Source organism: Chaetodon trifascialis, chromosome 11, assembly GCF_039877785.1.
Source record: "Chaetodon trifascialis isolate fChaTrf1 chromosome 11, fChaTrf1.hap1, whole genome shotgun sequence".
In the NCBI taxonomy this organism is placed as follows: domain Eukaryota; kingdom Metazoa; phylum Chordata; class Actinopteri; order Chaetodontiformes; family Chaetodontidae; genus Chaetodon; species Chaetodon trifascialis.
The window spans coordinates 23,823,042-23,841,480 of NC_092066.1; the positions used below are offsets into that span (position 1 = coordinate 23,823,042).

The 18,439-nt window shown below is 46.9% G+C and overlaps 11 non-coding genes and 1 pseudogene across 11 annotated transcripts; all 12 read right to left on the minus strand.

Moving 5' to 3' along the window:
• Nucleotides 1–1,026: 1,026 nt before the first annotated feature.
• Nucleotides 1,027–1,191, minus strand: LOC139339560 (U1 spliceosomal RNA). Its single transcript, XR_011602697.1, has one exon. It is a non-coding gene; the product is annotated as a U1 spliceosomal RNA (small nuclear RNA).
• A 1,105-nt stretch (nucleotides 1,192–2,296) lies between these two features.
• LOC139339663 (U5 spliceosomal RNA) lies at nucleotides 2,297–2,414 on the minus strand. The gene has a single exon (XR_011602794.1). It is a non-coding gene; the product is annotated as a U5 spliceosomal RNA (small nuclear RNA).
• Nucleotides 2,415–2,787: 373 nt separating this feature from the next.
• On the minus strand, nucleotides 2,788–2,966 carry LOC139339658 (U2 spliceosomal RNA; annotated as a pseudogene).
• A 5,900-nt stretch (nucleotides 2,967–8,866) lies between these two features.
• Nucleotides 8,867–9,031, minus strand: LOC139339753 (U1 spliceosomal RNA). Its single transcript, XR_011602881.1, has one exon. It is a non-coding gene; the product is annotated as a U1 spliceosomal RNA (small nuclear RNA).
• A 1,100-nt stretch (nucleotides 9,032–10,131) lies between these two features.
• On the minus strand, nucleotides 10,132–10,247 carry LOC139339708 (U5 spliceosomal RNA). The gene has a single exon (XR_011602837.1). It is a non-coding gene; the product is annotated as a U5 spliceosomal RNA (small nuclear RNA).
• Nucleotides 10,248–10,620: 373 nt separating this feature from the next.
• Nucleotides 10,621–10,811, minus strand: LOC139339571 (U2 spliceosomal RNA). Its single transcript, XR_011602707.1, has one exon. It is a non-coding gene; the product is annotated as a U2 spliceosomal RNA (small nuclear RNA).
• An 876-nt stretch (nucleotides 10,812–11,687) lies between these two features.
• On the minus strand, nucleotides 11,688–11,852 carry LOC139339780 (U1 spliceosomal RNA). The gene has a single exon (XR_011602907.1). It is a non-coding gene; the product is annotated as a U1 spliceosomal RNA (small nuclear RNA).
• A 1,098-nt stretch (nucleotides 11,853–12,950) lies between these two features.
• Nucleotides 12,951–13,068, minus strand: LOC139339664 (U5 spliceosomal RNA). Its single transcript, XR_011602795.1, has one exon. It is a non-coding gene; the product is annotated as a U5 spliceosomal RNA (small nuclear RNA).
• Nucleotides 13,069–13,441: 373 nt separating this feature from the next.
• On the minus strand, nucleotides 13,442–13,632 carry LOC139339628 (U2 spliceosomal RNA). Its single transcript, XR_011602763.1, has one exon. It is a non-coding gene; the product is annotated as a U2 spliceosomal RNA (small nuclear RNA).
• Nucleotides 13,633–14,493: 861 nt separating this feature from the next.
• LOC139339557 (U1 spliceosomal RNA) lies at nucleotides 14,494–14,658 on the minus strand. The gene has a single exon (XR_011602694.1). It is a non-coding gene; the product is annotated as a U1 spliceosomal RNA (small nuclear RNA).
• Nucleotides 14,659–15,756: 1,098 nt separating this feature from the next.
• Nucleotides 15,757–15,874, minus strand: LOC139339665 (U5 spliceosomal RNA). Its single transcript, XR_011602796.1, has one exon. It is a non-coding gene; the product is annotated as a U5 spliceosomal RNA (small nuclear RNA).
• A 373-nt stretch (nucleotides 15,875–16,247) lies between these two features.
• Nucleotides 16,248–16,429, minus strand: LOC139339654 (U2 spliceosomal RNA). The gene has a single exon (XR_011602788.1). It is a non-coding gene; the product is annotated as a U2 spliceosomal RNA (small nuclear RNA).
• Between the last annotated feature and the right edge of the window lie 2,010 nt (nucleotides 16,430–18,439).

Genomic DNA, 18,439 nt, shown 5'->3' on the forward strand with positions numbered 1-18,439 from the left:
CCGCAGCGTGTATCTCAGCCCGACCTTTGGGGTCGACTGGTCTTTAATGGCCAATGCAGCCATCGCTCCCGTGGATGTCCCCTTGTCTGAGATAGCGAAACAAATCCCACTTGATCTTAGCCAAAAGGCCGAGAAGCGATGAGGTTCAGCGGTTTGCTGGCCCAGGCCACCCCCTGGAACAGTGCGCACACGTCGTGGTGCAAGCGTTTGACTTGCGCATAAGTAGGGCAGGCGCTGAGCACCTCCACCCAAGCGCTCCCTGGCTCAGCCCTGGCCGTCTTGTGTGTGTCTGTGTGAGCGACGGCGCTGTTGATATTCACAAATGCACGAGGCTCAGCCAAGTGGCAGAGCCATCCAAAAATAGGTGCAAGTCATTGGTGTTCCTTTCCACAGAAGTCAATTTCAATTTTTCCATTTTGTGACGTTTATTAAGTCCATTGCAGGGGTAACGTCAAAGTACACAAATTACTTACACACGATTACATTGAAGATTCAGCTTTCCCATTTAAATACCATTAAATACCAATCTTTCCATAATTGTTATTTCAGCTAAAACAGATCATACATCATCAAACAAAGGGGTGTTTGGAACTCTCCACTGCAAAAGCTTTCTTTTCTTTTCTTTTCTTTTCTTTTCTTTTCTTTTCTTTTCTTTTCTTTTCTTTTTTCTTTTCTTGACTTTTCTTGACTTTTCTTGACTTATCTTTTAGAATATAATCATTCAGATAGATTTCATAACAATTTCTTGTGGGACACAAAACCCTCTCTAGTTGGCATCCTGCAAAGCTGACCAACTCATCACAGTCAGGTGTCCTGACTCTTTGGTCTGTTTCTGAAAAGTTCAAAACACTTCTGTCATTTGACTAAGACGTGTGGCACGCGCACGTTGGACGTAAAGTTCTTTCTCTCTATTGTAGGAAAAAATAACAAACAGCGACTTGGCATGCGGTTTCTGTCTCTGAGAAAGCAGCCACAGGCCTTGCAGTCACGGCAGACGACCGTTTTGTTTATCTTCAACACTATGACGAGGGGAGAGCATGTACGCAGTCCCCCACTACCACAAATTATGCAGTCGAGATTCCCACATGTGGGGAATTCGCACAGATCAGCACATCCCTTAGTGCAATGGATGCGCCTCGCCATGGGTGAACCACCTTGTTGATCATGGTATCTCCCCTGCCAGGTAAGTATGAATTGAAGGTGCCGTTGACAGGCGACTAAGTCCTGGACACGGCAACCTATCTGAGGGTACGGACAAGGCATAATCCCACAGTCAGGTGCCCTTAGCATTAGCTCACCTTCAGTGGTTGTTGCAGAAAATCACATTGACTCAAAAGATGTTAACTGGCATCCTGCAAAGCTGACCAACTCATCACAATCAGGTGCCCTGACTCTTTTGGCTGTTTCTGAAAAGTTCAAAACACTTCGGTCATTCGACTAAGACGTGTGGTAGGTACACGTTGGACGTCAATTTGTTCCCTGCTTTTCTATGAAAAAACAAAAAACAAACAAACAGCGACTTGGCATGCAGTTTCTGTCTCTGAGAAAGCAACCACAGGGCTGCAGCAGCATATTCTCCTGAGACCCAGCCTATTCATTTATGTCCTCTGCAGTGGACATTTGGTTTTGGTCTATATCTTTTGAGTCATTTGAGCTACCCTACTAAGTCCTGGTGTGCTCCATAGAGGACATCCTGGCCTTTCCAATGATATCTCACGTGTTTGGGTGGGATGAGGGGAACTTTGTTTTGACGCTGAGACAAAATGGAGACTGCAGCAAAACGCAAATGCCAGGAAAAGAGAAAAGATAAGTCAAATATTGTTAAGATAATGTTTTTTTGGTCATCATATATTTTCTTGTTTAAGAACATGTCAGGAATCATAAATTGGAGTCAGAGTTCAGTTCAAATTTTTGTTAGGAAAAATAATAGTCACGTTATGAATGTTTAATCATGTCAGTTTTGCTCAGTGGTTCAACAAAAGATACAGGCCAAATGTTCAGTTTCATTTAAAAAAATGCATTGACATTCTTGTCAGCCTATTATGATTTCATTGTGTTATGGTAAAAGTGTTCTGTTGGCCACTACAGTGGACATGCTGTAAAATCTGAACTACAAATTTTTTTTTTTTTTTTCAAAATTTCTAAATTGCGAGTTGTTGTTTTAGCTCCAAAGAGGCAGGAAAACACAAAAGAAAAAGAAAAAAAAAAGAAAAAAAAGAAATTGAAATATACTTTTTTTCTCCCTGAGCGTTTTGTGTGTGTGACCGACGGCGATGCTGATATTCACAAAAGCACGAGGCTCAGCCAAGAGGCAGAGCCGTCCAAAAATAGGTGCAACTCATTGGTGTTCCTTTCCACGGAAGTCTTTAGTAAAAGGCGAAAGACTTGTGCGATATGAAGAGAAACCTGAGTAAGTACGGCCCTCCCCTGTACGGCAGCCAAGACCTGGTGTCGTCCCAGTCACTTCACTCATGGTAGGCCTCGCTCCTTGTTGCACTGTCCCGACTGCAACCTCTGGCTGCATTTTTATCAGGCCTCATCCCGCCGTCGATTGCCTTTGCTCCTTCCCCCTTCCCCCGCAGCCGTAATGGCTGACATGCAGTGATCGGAGAGCAGGAGACTGCCGGGGTTCCCAGTCAACAGCCAACAGATTGATCTCCTGCAGGTCGACTTGCAACGCAACGAGCGCCCTCCACGCTGAGCCTGGCTTCTTGATCGGCTGTCAAGACGAGCGACGGAGCTCTCGCTCTGCGTCAAGTTTTGATTTTGATTTTGCACATGGCTGAAGGAAGGTGCACCGTTCCCAGCGGCACTGCAATACCGGGTCGATGCATGGAGTGAACGGAGCAAGCCCCTTTTTCAGCTCCCAGCGCTAAAAATCCATTTATGTTGTCCCCGTATAGAGGACATATCAGATATTAAACTGATAAGAACAGATTTTTTTTTTTTTTTTCCCTTTAATTCATTGCTCATAATACACATACATTTCCATGTAACTTCCAACATATGACATCCATCACAAAATAATAGCAAAGAAAAATAACATGAAATGCATTTTCGCCAGACCTACAATTCACCCCTGATTCCCTGGCATCAACCCAAATCCACCTTTCCATCTCTCTAGAGCAGCATGCCTCCCCCACTTAACAATGTCCCTGTTAACTCTCCCCTTCACACTTGCCTCAACTCTCTTGATTACCCATTCTACATTGTTTTTTCTATTTTTCTGCACAAGGTCCTGCCTTGCCCTCCACAAGTTGCTCTTAACTAGGCTAACAATGAACCAGACCGAGAAAGTAGCCCCACCCAAGATCCGCCCCAACCCTCTTTCGACCTTAGCCCATGACAGTTTTAAACAAGGGACTTTCTGACGTAGCCATGTTTCCACTCTACCCCATACCACCTGAGCAAAGAAACAATCCCACATAATATGTCTCGTTGTCTCCTCTCCTGAACACGTAGACCTAGGGCACACTGGTGATCTTGCCAGCCCATGCCGGAACATAGTTTCCCTTACTGGCAGGCACTTATGGAGACATAGCCAGTTCAAGTCTTTAAGACCATTGTCAAGCCCCTGTGGCTGAATCTCCCTCCACACCCTAGTAGGTGTCCCTACCACTGCTGGTGCAGTTACTCTCTGCACTACCTCTTTATAGAGGACCCTGTGATCTATTCTTACTGTTCCTTCTGATGCCTCTGGATGTGCTCTCAGCCATTTGGCTGCATGGCAATAGTGCCAGGGCTGCTGCTCCGACCGTGGTGCCACATTGGTCCAGTCCATCATCTGTCTTGCCTGATAAGCAAAAAAAAGACGTAGGAAGTACCCCGAGGGATGCCTCACATGATCAGACAATTGCTTACACAGAAAGGACACGAAAATGCTGTCCAACTTCAGCGGGAGGTGTGGCACGGCTCTGCCCCCTTCTTCAATACCAGCTAGCATGCGCACCCTTGCCACGTACTCATATCTGCCTCCCCACATGAAGGAGAAAACAAGGCGCATGAGTGGCCTCCTCATACTGACAGGCAGTGGGTACACATATGCCAAGAATAGGAGGGTAGGCAAAATGTCCACTTTCAAGACAAGCACCTTCCCTATCAATGTTAGGTGCCTGCTCTTCCATAGTTGGAGCTTCTTCTGGACTGCCGATAAGCGCTTGGTCCAGTTGACTGTGGCACTGTAGGCTGTCTCAAAGCAGACCCCCAGTACCTTCAGGGGTCCTGTGCAGAGTGACAGTCCCCCTGGCACATCCACCCTCCCTTTCCACTGCCCAAAAAACTTGACAGATGATTTGGCATGGTTAATCTTAGCACCAGCCACCTGACCAAACTTCCTGAAAACCTCCAGTGATCGCATGAGGCATTCATCACTGTCCAGCAGCAGAGTGGTGTCATCAGCGTACTGAGAAAGCTTGACCCTGAGGCCGCCGCTGCCAGGCACCAAGAAACCTTTCACACGCTGGTCAGCCCGTATTGCTGCTGCCAGGGGCTCTATGTACAGTATGTAAAGCAAAGGTGAAAGCGGGCACCCTTGTCTTACCCCAGAATGCAAACTGAACACTTCACCCAGATGACCATTTACTGAAACCCTGCTCCCCACCCCAGTGTACAGTGTGCGCAACCACCCTACAAAACCCTGACCAAAACCTAACCTCTCTAACACCTTAAACATAAAACCCCAATTAACTCTGTCGAAAGCTTTTTCCTGATCCAGGCCGACCACCATAAGCGGCAGGTTCCTGTCCTCTGTCCACGCCACAACATCCCGTATTAGCTGCAGGTTCCATCTCGCTGAGCGCCCTGCCACCCCACATGTCTGGTCCACATGGACCACATGTGGAAGTGCCATGCCCATACGAGTCGCCAAGACCTTTGCCAGGAGCTTATAATCCACCCACAGCATGGTCAGCGGCCGCCAGTTACAAAGGTCAGTGCGATCCCCTTTCTTATATAGGAGGGACAACACCCCTGTGGCCATGGACCCACCCATGGCTCCGGTCGAGAGCACTGAGGACAGCACCTCTAACACCACTGGCCCGAGGACATCCCAAAACTTAACATAGAACTCAACAGGGAGTCCGTCAATGCCAGGTACCTTCCTCCTGTTCATCGTCTTGAGAGCCCCCTCTAGCTCTTGGAGGGTAAGTGGGGCTTCTAAAGCCTGTGCTACGTCTCCTGGCACCCGTTGGGTCAGGAAGTCTAAGAAGACCTCCCCCCCGTCTATGTCCACCTCTTTTTCCATGAAAGTGATACTATAGTGCTCAGTGGCAACACGCAACATCCCCCCAGCCCCTGACACCACCACACCGTGTTTGTCTCTCAGTCCAGTCACCACTTGTTTTCTCCGACCAGCCTGCACTGAACCAAAAAACCCAGCAGAACATGTCTCTGCATTCTCCATATATTCCCAGCGAGACCGCAATAGGTATGCTCGGGCTCTGTTCTCAAAGATGTCCCTGAGCTGTGCCTTCAAGGAGTCGCAAACCTGCTGAGACACAGGACCACCACAATTTGCCTTAGCGTACTCAAGTTCGAGCAGGCTCTGAAGGTGACATATCACCCTCCGTGCACACCTCATCTTCTTTTTACAGTATATCGAGCAAAATTCCTTAATCCTTCCTTTGGCAATTTCCCACCACTCAATCACCCCAGTGCACATTGATCTCAATCCTATTAAACCATTGAAAAACCAACAGAAAGTCTGCCTGAAAACATCCTCATCCAGTACACTTATGTTGAGACGCCAAAACCCCGGTCCAAAAGCCGGTAAGCATGAGCGCACCTCAAAAAATAAACAGTCATGATCAGAAAAAAAGACCGGGAGCATTCTACCCGCTGACAAAACCAAAGATCTAGTAAAAAACAAATAATCCAAACGCCTGGCCATGCTCCGTGAGTTACGCCAGGTGGGACCGTCCATGAGTGGACTGACCCTCTTTCCCCCATCCACCAGACCATGACCGGCCATAAGCTGTGAGATGTAAAGACTACTTGTGTCACCCCCTTTCCCCAACTCCACATTAAAATCACCACCTATAACCACCTGCCTATTTGTGACCAGGTGCGGCTGTACTAACTCAAATGCTTCCTTCCTTTCTGCTGGAGTGTGTGGACTGTACACCACAATTACCCTCAGTTTGTACATGCCCCATGCAATATCTGCACCCATGATCCTCCCCTGAACAATAACAAAAGTATCTTCAATACTAATTTCTCTTACACCAAACAAAATCCCAACCCCCGTAGAGTGAACACCCCCTACGCTCCAAACTGACCCCCCGTCCATCCACTCCCTCGTAAAAACCCCAACATCCCTGTTATCCCGCAAATGAACCTCCTGCAATAAACAAATGGAAATACGCTGAGCGCTTACAAAATCAAAAACAACCCGTCTCTTAACAGGGTTCCTCATTCCCCTCACATTTAATGAACAAACCTTGATGTAACCAATTATATTAAGAAAAGTCAGTCCCACCGGAAAACAAAAACAAAAGAAAAACCCTCTTCTTATTCTACTGAGAGAAAAGTCCTTCACTGTCCATCTGGTCCGCCCAAGAAAAGGGCACTGTATTTGGGGAGGTTGTGGACCTATCAGGACCCACATATGCATCCCCACTTAATGGGGATGGTAACACATACAGACCATGTGAGAGTTCAGGATCCAACCCAAATTCTACTGGGAACAAGTCTCCTGCATTGGTCTGGGACTGATCCTTTGCTCCCTTTCGGGCCTCCTGCCTGATATCCCCTTCACCCCACTCTTTGACCCCTCCCTCCCTTAAGCCCCCTGCATTTCTACGGTCACCCCCATCAACTGTGGGCTTCCCCTTCTCCCCTTTTACTACTCCCTTGGGCCTTTTGTTGTGCCCGCTCTCCACATTGTTATTCTCTTCCAGTGGAAGCCCATCTCCTAAAACCTCTGAAAGACTTCTTGCCCCATGCTTCACTCTAGAGGAGCCAGGGACAGGAGACAAGGAGAGGGGAACGACCTCCCCATCAGCTGAGGGTGCCAGTCCTCCATCATCTGCAGTAGAAGCGTTGGCCAATCCTTGCTCCCGCAGTTCATCCTCCGCCCCACCCCCGGAAACACGAGCAGCTGCCTCCACTTGCACTGATGTAATTGGAACAGCCTCTACTCGGGTAGATCTTCCCTGTGCAGCCTTGGCTCCCTCATTAGCCCTGCTTGCAGTAACGGCTTCAGCAAAGGTCTTCTTTCGGCTAGGACAGCTGCGATACAGGTGATCCTCTCCCCCACAACCATGGCAGGTCTTTGGTGCTGGGCAGTCTTTGGCCTCATGTCCTCCCTGCCCACAGAAACGGCAGCGATCTCCGGTGCAGTGGGCCTCTGTGTGGCCAGACTGCCGGCAGCGTCGACAGAAAGCTGGTTGCCGTGCATAGTACAAATACCCGCGATCACTACCAAGGCTGAAGAAAGCAGGTGGATGCCTGAGCTGATCAGCTCCTTCAGGATCTGCATTCAACAGCACTTGGAACTGTCGTCTCCCAGTCCAAAACCCCCAAGAGTCATTCACATACCTTGCTGCTGAAGCCACTTCTCCATACTGCCCCAAAAATTGAGACAAAGCAAGGTCTGTCACAAACGGGTTGAACATATGAATTGTGACCACCCGGAAATTTGGTTTGTCCAAATTCAGCACTTGGTAGCTTGCTAGTGGCATTGTGTTGCCTTCCTTGCTGCAAACCTCTACCATCCGTCTGTAGACGTCCTCATTCCTCATGGTCACGTCAAAGGCTTTCTCCTGCTGGTTCCATTGTATGCAGAACACGTCTTCCACTTTCAGATGCAGGAGCCCCATGATCACATCCTTGCAGAAACGTGCTCTGGACAGCACGTCTTCTTGAGCTGATCTTGTCTTGAACCGCAGCGTGTATCTCAGCCCGACCTTTGGGGTCGACTGGTCTTTAATGGCCAATGCAGCCATCGCTCCCGTGGATGTCCCCTTGTCTGAGATAGCGAAACAAATCCCACTTGATCTTAGCCAAAAGGCCGAGAAGCGATGAGGTTCAGCGGTTTGCTGGCCCAGGCCACCCCCTGGAACAGTGCGCACACGTCGTGGTGCAAGCGTTTGACTTGCGCATAAGTAGGGCAGGCGCTGAGCACCTCCACCCAAGCGCTCCCTGGCTCAGCCCTGGCCGTCTTGTGTGTGTCTGTGTGAGCGACGGCGCTGTTGATATTCACAAATGCACGAGGCTCAGCCAAGTGGCAGAGCCATCCAAAAATAGGTGCAAGTCATTGGTGTTCCTTTCCACAGAAGTCAATTTCAATTTTTCCATTTTGTGACGTTTATTAAGTCCATTGCAGGGGTAACGTCAAAGTACACAAATTACTTACACACGATTACATTTAAGATTCAGCTTTCCCATTTAAATACCATTAAATACCAATCTTTCCATAATTGTTATTTCAGCTAAAACAGGTCATACATCATCAAACAAAGGGGTGTTTGGAACTCTCCACTGCAAAAGCTTTCTTTTCTTTTCTTTTCTTTTCTTTTTTCTTTTCTTGACTTTTCTTGACTTATCTTTTAGAATATAATCATTCAGATAGATTTCATAACAATTTCTTGTGGGACACAAAACCCTCTCTAGTTGGCATCCTGCAAAGCTGACCAACTCATCACAGTCAGGTGTCCTGACTCTTTGGTCTGTTTCTGAAAAGTTCAAAACACTTCTGTCATTTGACTAAGACGTGTGGCACGCGCACGTTGGACGTAAAGTTCTTTCTCTCTATTGTAGGAAAAAATTACAAACAGCGACTTGGCATGCGGTTTCTGTCTCTGAGAAAGCAGCCACAGGCCTTGCAGTCACGGCAGACGACCGTTTTGTTTATCTTCAACACTATGACGAGGGGAGAGCGCGTACGCAGTCCCCCACTACCACAAATTATGCAGTCGAGATTCCCACATGTGGGGAATTCGCACAGGTCAGCACATCCCTTAGTGCAATGGATGCGCCTCGCCATGGGTGAACCACCTTGTTGATCATGGTATCTCCCCTGCCAGGTAAGTATGAATTGAAGGTGCCGTTGACAGGCGACTAAGTCCTGGACACGGCAACCTATCTGAGGGTACGGACAAGGCATAATCCCACAGTCAGGTGCCCTTAGCATTAGCTCACCTTCAGTGGTTGTTGCAGAAAATCACATTGACTCAAAAGATGTTAACTGGCATCCTGCAAAGCTGACCAACTCATCACAATCAGGTGCCCTGACTCTTTTGGCTGTTTCTGAAAAGTTCAAAACACTTCGGTCATTCGACTAAGACGTGTGGTAGGTGCACGTTGGACGTCAATTTGTTCCCTGCTTTTCTATGAAAAAACAAAAAACAAACAAACAGCGACTTGGCATGCAGTTTCTGTCTCTGAGAAAGCAACCACAGGGCTGCAGCAGCATATTCTCCTGAGACCCAGCCTATTCATTTATGTCCTCTGCAGTGGACATTTGGTTTTGGTCTATATCTTTTGAGTCATTTGAGCTACCCTACTAAGTCCTGGTGTGCTCCATAGAGGACATCCTGGCCTTTCCAATGATATCTCACGTGTTTGGGTGGGATGAGGGGAACTTTGTTTTGACGCTGAGACAAAATGGAGACTGCAGCAAAACGCAAATGCCAGGAAAAGAGAAAAGATAAGTCAAATATTGTTAAGATAATGTTTTTTTGGTCATCATATATTTTCTTGTTTAAGAACATGTCAGGAATCATAAATTGGAGTCAGAGTTCAGTTCAAATTTTTGTTAGGAAAAATAATAGTCACGTTATGAATGTTTAATCATGTCAGTTTTGCTCAGTGGTTCAACAAAAGATACAGGCCAAATGTTCAGTTTCATTTAAAAAAATGCATTGACATTCTTGTCAGCCTATTATGATTTCATTGTGTTATGGTAAAAGTGTTCTGTTGGCCACTACAGTGGACATGCTGTAAAATCTGAACTACAAATTTTTTTATTTTTTTTTTCAAAATTTCTAAATTGCAAGTTGTTGTTTTAGCTCCAAAGAGGCAGGAAATCACAAAAGAAAAAGAAAAATAAAAGAAATTGAAATATACTTTTTTTCTCCCTGAGCGTTTTGTGTGTGTGACCGTCGGCGATGCTGATATTCACAAAAGCACGAGGCTCAGCCTAGAGGCAGAGCCGTCCAAAAATAGGTGCAACTCATTGGTGTTCCTTTCCACGGAAGTCTTTAGTAAAAGGCGAAAGACTTGTGCGATATGAAGAGAAACCTGAGTAAGTACGGCCCTCCCCTGTACGGCAGCCAAGACCTGGTGTCGTCCCAGTCACTTCGCTCATGGTAGGCCTCGCTCCTTGTTGCACTGTCCCGACCGCAACCTCTGGCTGCATTTTTATCAGGCCTCATCCCGCCGTCGATTGCCTTTGCTCCTTCCCCCTTCCCCCGCAGCCGTAATGGCTGACACGCAGTGATCGGAGAGCAGGAGACTGCCGGGGTTCCCAGTCAACAGCCAACAGATTGATCTCCTGCAGGTCGACTTGCAACGCAACGAGCGCCCTCCACGCTGAGCCTGGCTTCTTGATCGGCTGTCAAGACGAGCGACGGAGCTCTCGCTCTGCGTCAAGTTTTGATTTTGATTTTGCACAAGGCTGAAGGAAGGTGCACCGTTCCCAGCGGCACTGCAATACCGGGTCGATGCATGGAGTGAACGGAGCAAGCCCCTTTTTCAGCTCCCAGCGCTAAAAATCCATTTAATATGTTGTCCCCGTATAGAGGACATATCAGATATTAAACTGATAAGAACAGATACTACACTTGATCTTAGCCAAAAGGCCGAGAAGCGATGAGGTTCAGCGGTTTGCTGGCCCAGGCCACCCCCTGGAACAGTGCACACACGTCGTGGTGCAAGCGTTTGACTTGCGCATAAGTAGGGCAGGCGCTGAGCACCTCCACCCAAGCGCTCCCTGGCTCAGCCCTGGCCGTCTTGTGTGTGTCTGTGTGAGCGACGGCGCTGTTGATATTCACAAATGCACGAGGCTCAGCCAAGTGGCAGAGCCATCCAAAAATAGGTGCAAGTCATTGGTGTTCCTTTCCACAGAAGTCAATTTCAATTTTTCCATTTTGTGACGTTTATTAAGTCCATTGCAGGGGTAACGTCAAAGTACACAAATTACTTACACACGATTACATTTAAGATTCAGCTTTCCCATTTAAATACCATTAAATACCAATCTTTCCATAATTGTTATTTCAGCTAAAACAGGTCATACATCATCAAACAAAGGGGTGTTTGGAACTCTCCACTGCAAAAGCTTTCTTTTCTTTTCTTTTCTTTTCTTTTCTTTTCTTTTCTTTTCTTTTCTTTTCTTTTTTCTTTTCTTGACTTTTCTTGACTTATCTTTTAGAATATAATCATTCAGATAGATTTCATAACAATTTCTTGTGGGACACAAAACCCTCTCTAGTTGGCATCCTGCAAAGCTGACCAACTCATCACAGTCAGGTGTCCTGACTCTTTGGTCTGTTTCTGAAAAGTTCAAAACACTTCTGTCATTTGACTAAGACGTGTGGCACGCGCACGTTGGACGTAAAGTTCTTTCTCTCTATTGTAGGAAAAAATAACAAACAGCGACTTGGCATGCGGTTTCTGTCCCTGAGAAAGCAGCCACAGGCCTTGCAGTCACGGCAGACGACCGTTTTGTTTATCTTCAACACTATGACGAGGGGAGAGCGCGTACGCAGTCCCCCACTACCACAAATTATGCAGTCGAGATTCCCACATGTGGGGAATTCGCACAGGTCAGCACATCCCTTAGTGCAATGGATGCGCCTCGCCATGGGTGAACCACCTTGTTGATCATGGTATCTCCCCTGCCAGGTAAGTATGAATTGAAGGTGCCGTTGACAGGCGACTAAGTCCTGGACACGGCAACCTATCTGAGGGTACGGACAAGGCATAATCCCACAGTCAGGTGCCCTTAGCATTAGCTCACCTTCAGTGGTTGTTGCAGAAAATCACATTGACTCAAAAGATGTTAACTGGCATCCTGCAAAGCTGACCAACTCATCACAATCAGGTGCCCTGACTCTTTTGGCTGTTTCTGAAAAGTTCAAAACACTTCGGTCATTCGACTAAGACGTGTGGTAGGTGCACGTTGGACGTCAATTTGTTCCCCGCTTTTCTATGAAAAAACAAAAAACAAACAAACAGCGACTTGGCATGCAGTTTCTGTCTCTGAGAAAGCAACCACAGGGCTGCAGCAGCATATTCTCCTGAGACCCAGCCTATTCATTTATGTCCTCTGCAGTGGACATTTGGTTTTGGTCTATATCTTTTGAGTCATTTGAGCTACCCTACTAAGTCCTGGTGTGCTCCATAGAGGACATCCTGGCCTTTCCAATGATATCTCACGTGTTTGGGTGGGATGAGGGGAACTTTGTTTTGACGCTGAGACAAAATGGAGACTGCAGCAAAACGCAAATGCCAGGAAAAGAGAAAAGATAAGTCAAATATTGTTAAGATAATGTTTTTTTGGTCATCATATATTTTCTTGTTTAAGAACATGTCAGGAATCATAAATTGGAGTCAGAGTTCAGTTCAAATTTTTGTTAGGAAAAATAATAGTCACGTTATGAATGTTTAATCATGTCAGTTTTGCTCAGTGGTTCAACAAAAGATACAGGCCAAATGTTCAGTTTCATTTAAAAAAATGCATTGACATTCTTGTCAGCCTATTATGATTTCATTGTGTTATGGTAAAAGTGTTCTGTTGGCCACTACAGTGGACATGCTGTAAAATCTGAACTACAAATTTTTTTATTTTTTTTTTCAAAATTTCTAAATTGCGAGTTGTTGTTTAAGCTCCAAAGAGGCAGGAAATCACAAGAGAAAAAGAAAAATAAAAGAAATTGAAATATACTTTTTTTCTCCCTGAGCGTTTTGTGTGTGTGACCGACGGCGATGCTGATATTCACAAAAGCACGAGGCTCAGCCAAGAGGCAGAGCCGTCCAAAAATAGGTGCAACTCATTGGTGTTCCTTTCCACGGAAGTCTTTAGTAAAAGGCGAAAGACTTGTGCGATATGAAGAGAAACCTGAGTAAGTACGGCCCTCCCCTGTACGGCAGCCAAGACCTGGTGTCGTCCCAGTCACTTCGCTCATGGTAGGCCTCGCTCCTTGTTGCACTGTCCCGACCGCAACCTCTGGCTGCATTTTTATCAGGCCTCATCCCGCCGTCGATTGCCTTTGCTCCTTCCCCCTTCCCCCGCAGCCGTAATGGCTGACACGCAGTGATCGGAGAGCAGGAGACTGCCGGGGTTCCCAGTCAACAGCCAACAGATTGATCTCCTGCAGGTCGACTTGCAACGCAACGAGCGCCCTCCACGCTGAGCCTGGCTTCTTGATCGGCTGTCAAGACGAGCGACGGAGCTCTCGCTCTGCGTCAAGTTTTGATTTTGATTTTGCACAAGGCTGCAGGAAGGTGCACCGTTCCCAGCGGCACTGCAATACCGGGTCGATGCATGGAGTGAACGGAGCAAGCCCCTTTTTCAGCTCCCAGCGCTAAAAATCCATTTAATATGTTGTCCCCGTATAGAGGACATATCAGATATTAAACTGATAAGAACAGATACTACACTTGATCTTAGCCAAAAGGCCGAGAAGCAATGAGGTTCAGCGGTTTGCTGGCCCAGGCCACCCCCTGGAACAGTGCGCACACGTCGTGGTGCAAGCGTTTGACTTGCGCATAAGTAGGGCAGGCGCTGAGCACCTCCACCCAAGCGCTCCCTGGCTCAGCCCTGGCCGTCTTGTGTGTGTCTGTGTGAGCGACGGCGCTGTTGATATTCACAAATGCACGAGGCTCAGCCAAGTGGCAGAGCCATCCAAAAATAGGTGCAAGTCATTGGTGTTCCTTTCCACAGAAGTCAATTTCAATTTTTCCATTTTGTGACGTTTATTAAGTCCATTGCAGGGGTAACGTCAAAGTACACAAATTACTTACACACGATTACATTTAAGATTCAGCTTTCCCATTTAAATACCATTAAATACCAATCTTTCCATAATTGTTATTTCAGCTAAAACAGGTCATACATCATCAAACAAAGGGGTGTTTGGAACTCTCCACTGCAAAAGCTTTCTTTTCTTTTCTTTTCTTTTCTTTTCTTTTCTTTTCTTTTTTCTTTTCTTGACTTTTCTTGACTTATCTTTTAGAATATAATCATTCAGATAGATTTCATAAGAATTTCTTGTGGGACACAAAACCCTCTCTAGTTGGCATCCTGCAAAGCTGACCAACTCATCACAGTCAGGTGTCCTGACTCTTTGGTCTGTTTCTGAAAAGTTCAAAACACTTCTGTCATTTGACTAAGACGTGTGGCACGCGCACGTTGGACGTAAAGTTCTTTCTCTCTATTGTAGGAAAAAATAACAAACAGCGACTTGGCATGCGGTTTCTGTCTCTGAGAAAGCAGCCACAGGCCTTGCAGTCACGGCAGACGACCGTTTTGTTTATCTTCAACACTATGACGAGGGGAGAGCGCGTACGCAGTCCCCCACTACCACAAATTATGCAGTCGAGATTCCCACATGTGGGGAATTCGCACAGGTCAGCACATCCCTTAGTGCAATGGATGCGCCTCGCCATGGGTGAACCACCTTGTTGATCATGGTATCTCTCCTGCCAGGTAAGTATGAATTGAAGGTGCCGTTGACAGGCGACTAAGTCCTGGACACGGCAACCTATCTGAGGGTACGGACAAGGCATAATCCCACAGTCAGGTGCCCTTAGCGTTAGCTCACCTTCAGTGGTTGTTGCAGAAAATCACATTGACTCAAAAGATGTTAACTGGCATCCTGCAAAGCTGACCAACTCATCACAATCAGGTGCCCTGACTCTTTTGGCTGTTTCTGAAAAGTTCAAAACACTTCGGTCATTCGACTAAGACGTGTGGTAGGTGCACGTTGGACGTCAATTTGTTCCCTGCTTTTCTATGAAAAAACAAAAAACAAACAAACAGCGACTTGGCATGCAGTTTCTGTCTCTGAGAAAGCAACCACAGGGCTGCAGCAGCATATTCTCCTGAGACCCAGCCTATTCATTTATGTCCTCTGCAGTGGACATTTGGTTTTGGTCTATATCTTTTGAGTCATTTGAGCTACCCTACTAAGTCCTGGTGTGCCCCATAGAGGACATCCTGGCCTTTCCAATGATATCTCACGTGTTTGGGTGGGATGAGGGGAACTTTGTTTTGACGCTGAGACAAAATGGAGACTGCAGCAAAACGCAAATGCCAGGAAAAGAGAAAAGATAAGTCAAATATTGTTAAGATAATGTTTTTTTGGTCATCATATATTTTCTTGTTTAAGAACATGTCAGGAATCATAAACTGGAGTCAGAGTTCAGTTCAAATTTTTGTTAGGAAAAATAATAGTCACGTTATGAATGTTTAATCATGTCAGTTTTGCTCAGTGGTTCAACAAAAGATACAGGCCAAATGTTCAGTTTCATTTAAAAAAATGCATTGACATTCTTGTCAGCCTATTATGATTTCATTGTGTTATGGTAAAAGTGTTCTGTTGGCCACTACAGTGGACATGCTATAAAATCTGAACTACAAATTTTTTTATTTTTTTTTTCAAAATTTCTAAATTGCAAGTTGTTGTTTTAGCTCCAAAGAGGCAGGAAATCACAAGAGAAAAAGAAAAATAAAAGAAATTGAAATATACTTTTTTTCTCCCTGAGCGTTTTGTGTGTGTGACCGACGGCGATGCTGATATTCACAAAAGCACGAGGCTCAGCCAAGAGGCAGAGCCGTCCAAAAATAGGTGCAACTCATTGGTGTTCCTTTCCACGGAAGTCTTTAGTAAAAGGCGAAAGACTTGTGCGATATGAAGAGAAACCTGAGTAAGTACGGCCCTCCCCTGTACGGCAGCCAAGACCTGGTGTCGTCCCAGTCACTTCGCTCATGGTAGGCCTCGCTCCTTGTTGCACTGTCCCGACTGCAACCTCTGGCTGCATTTTTATCAGGCCTCATCCCGCCGTCGATTGCCTTTGCTCCTTCCCCCTTCCCCCGCAGCCGTAATGGCTGACACGCAGTGATCTGAGAGCAGGAGACTGCCGGGGTTCCCAGTCAACAGCCAACAGATTGATCTCCTGCAGGTCGACTTGCAACGCAACGAGCGCCCTCCACGCTGAGCCTGGCTTCTTGATCGGCTGTCAAGACGAGCGACGGAGCTCTCGCTCTGCGTCAAGTTTTGATTTTGATTTTGCACAAGGCTGAAGGAAGGTGCACCGTTCCCAGCGGCACTGCAATACCGGGTCGATGCATGAAGTGAACGGAGCAAGCCCCTTTTTCAGCTCCCAGCGCTAAAAATCCATTTAATATGTTGTCCCCGTATAGAGGACATATCAGATATTAAACTGATAAGAACAGATTTTTTTTTTTTTTTTCCCTTTAATTCATTGCTCATAATACACATACATTTCCATGTAACTTCCAACATATGACATCCATCACAAAATAATAGCAAAGAAAAATAACATGAAATGCATTTTCGCCAGACCTACAATTCACCCCTGATTCCCTGGCATCAACCCAAATCCACCTTTCCATCTCTCTAGAGCAGCATGCCTCCCCCACTTAACAATGTCCCTGTTAACTCTCCCCTTCACACTTGCCTCAACTCTCTTGATTACCCATTCTACGTTGTTTTTTCTATTTTTCTGCACAAGGTCCTGCCTTGCCCTCCACAAGTTGCTCTTAACTAGGCTAACAATGAACCAGACCGAGAAAGTAGCCCCACCCAAGACCCGCCCCAACCCTCTTTCGACCTTAGCCCATGACAGTTTTAAACAAGGGACTTTCTGACGTAGCCATGTTTCCACTCTACCCCATACCACCTGAGCAAAGAAACAATCCCACATAATATGTCTCGTTGTCTCCTCTCCTGAACACGTAGACCTAGGGCACACTGGTGATCTTGCCAGCCCATGCCGGAACATAGTTTCCCTTACTGGCAGGCACTTATGGAGACATAGCCAGTTCAAGTCTTTAAGACCATTGTCAAGCCCCCGTGGCTGAATCTCCCTCCACACCCTAGTAGGTGTCCCTACCACTGCTGGTGCAGTTACTCTCTGCACTACCTCTTTATAGAGGACCCTGTGATCTATTCTTACTGTTCCTTCTGATGCCTCTGGATGTGCTCTCAGCCATTTGGCTGCATGGCAATAGTGCCAGGGCTGCTGCTCCGACCGTGGTGCCACATTGGTCCAGTCCATCATCTGTCTTGCCTGATAAGCAAAAAAAAGACGTAGGAAGTACCCCGAGGGATGCCTCACATGATCAGACAATTGCTTACACAGAAAGGACACGAAAATGCTGTCCAACTTCAGCGGGAAGTGTGGCACGGCTCTGCCCCCTTCTTCAATGCCAGCTAGCATGCGCACCCTTGCCACGTACTCATATCTGCCTCCCCACATGAAGGAGAAAACAAGGCGCATGAGTGGCCTCCTCATACTGACAGGCAGTGGGTACACATATGCCAAGAATAGGAGGGTAGGCAAAATGTCCACTTTCAAGACAAGCACCTTCCCTATCAATGTTAGGTGCCTGCTCTTCCATAGTTGGAGCTTCTTCTGGACTGCCGATAAGCGCTTGGTCCAGTTGACTGTGGCACTGTAGGCTGTCTCAAAGCAGACCCCCCAGTACCTTCAGGGGTCCTGTGCAGAGTGACAGTCCCCCTGGCACAACCACCCTCCCTTTCCACTGCCCAAAAAACTTGACAGATGATTTGGCATGGTTAATCTTAGCACCAGCCACCTGACCAAACTTCCTGAAAACCTCCAATGATCGCATGAGGCATTCATCACTGTCCAGCAGCAGAGTGGTGTCATCAGCGTACTGAGAAAGCTTGACCCTGAGGCCGCCGCTGCCAGGCACCAAGAAACCTTTCACACGCTGGTCAGCCCGTATTGCTGCTGCCAGGGGCTCTATGTACAGTATGTAAAGCAAAGGTGAAAGCGGGCACCCTTGTCTTACCCCAGAATGCAAACTGAACACTTCACCCAGATGACCATTTACTGAAACCCTGCTCCCCACCCCAGTGTACAGTGTGCGCAACCACCCTACAAAACCCTGACCAAAACCTAACCTCTCTAACACCCTAAACATAAAACCCCAATTAACTCTGTCGAAAGCTTTTTCCTGATCCAGGCCGACCACCATAAGCGGCAGGTTCCTGTCCTCTGTCCACGCCACAACATCCCGTATTAGCTGCAGGTTCCATCTCGCTGAGCGCCCTGCCACCCCACATGTCTGGTCCACATGGACCACGTGTGGAAGTGCCATGCCCATACGAGTCGCCAAGACCTTTGCCAGGAGCTTATAATCCACACACAGCATGGTCAGCGGCCGCCAGTTACAAAGATCAGTGCGATCCCCTTTCTTATATAGGAGGGACAACACCCCTGTGGC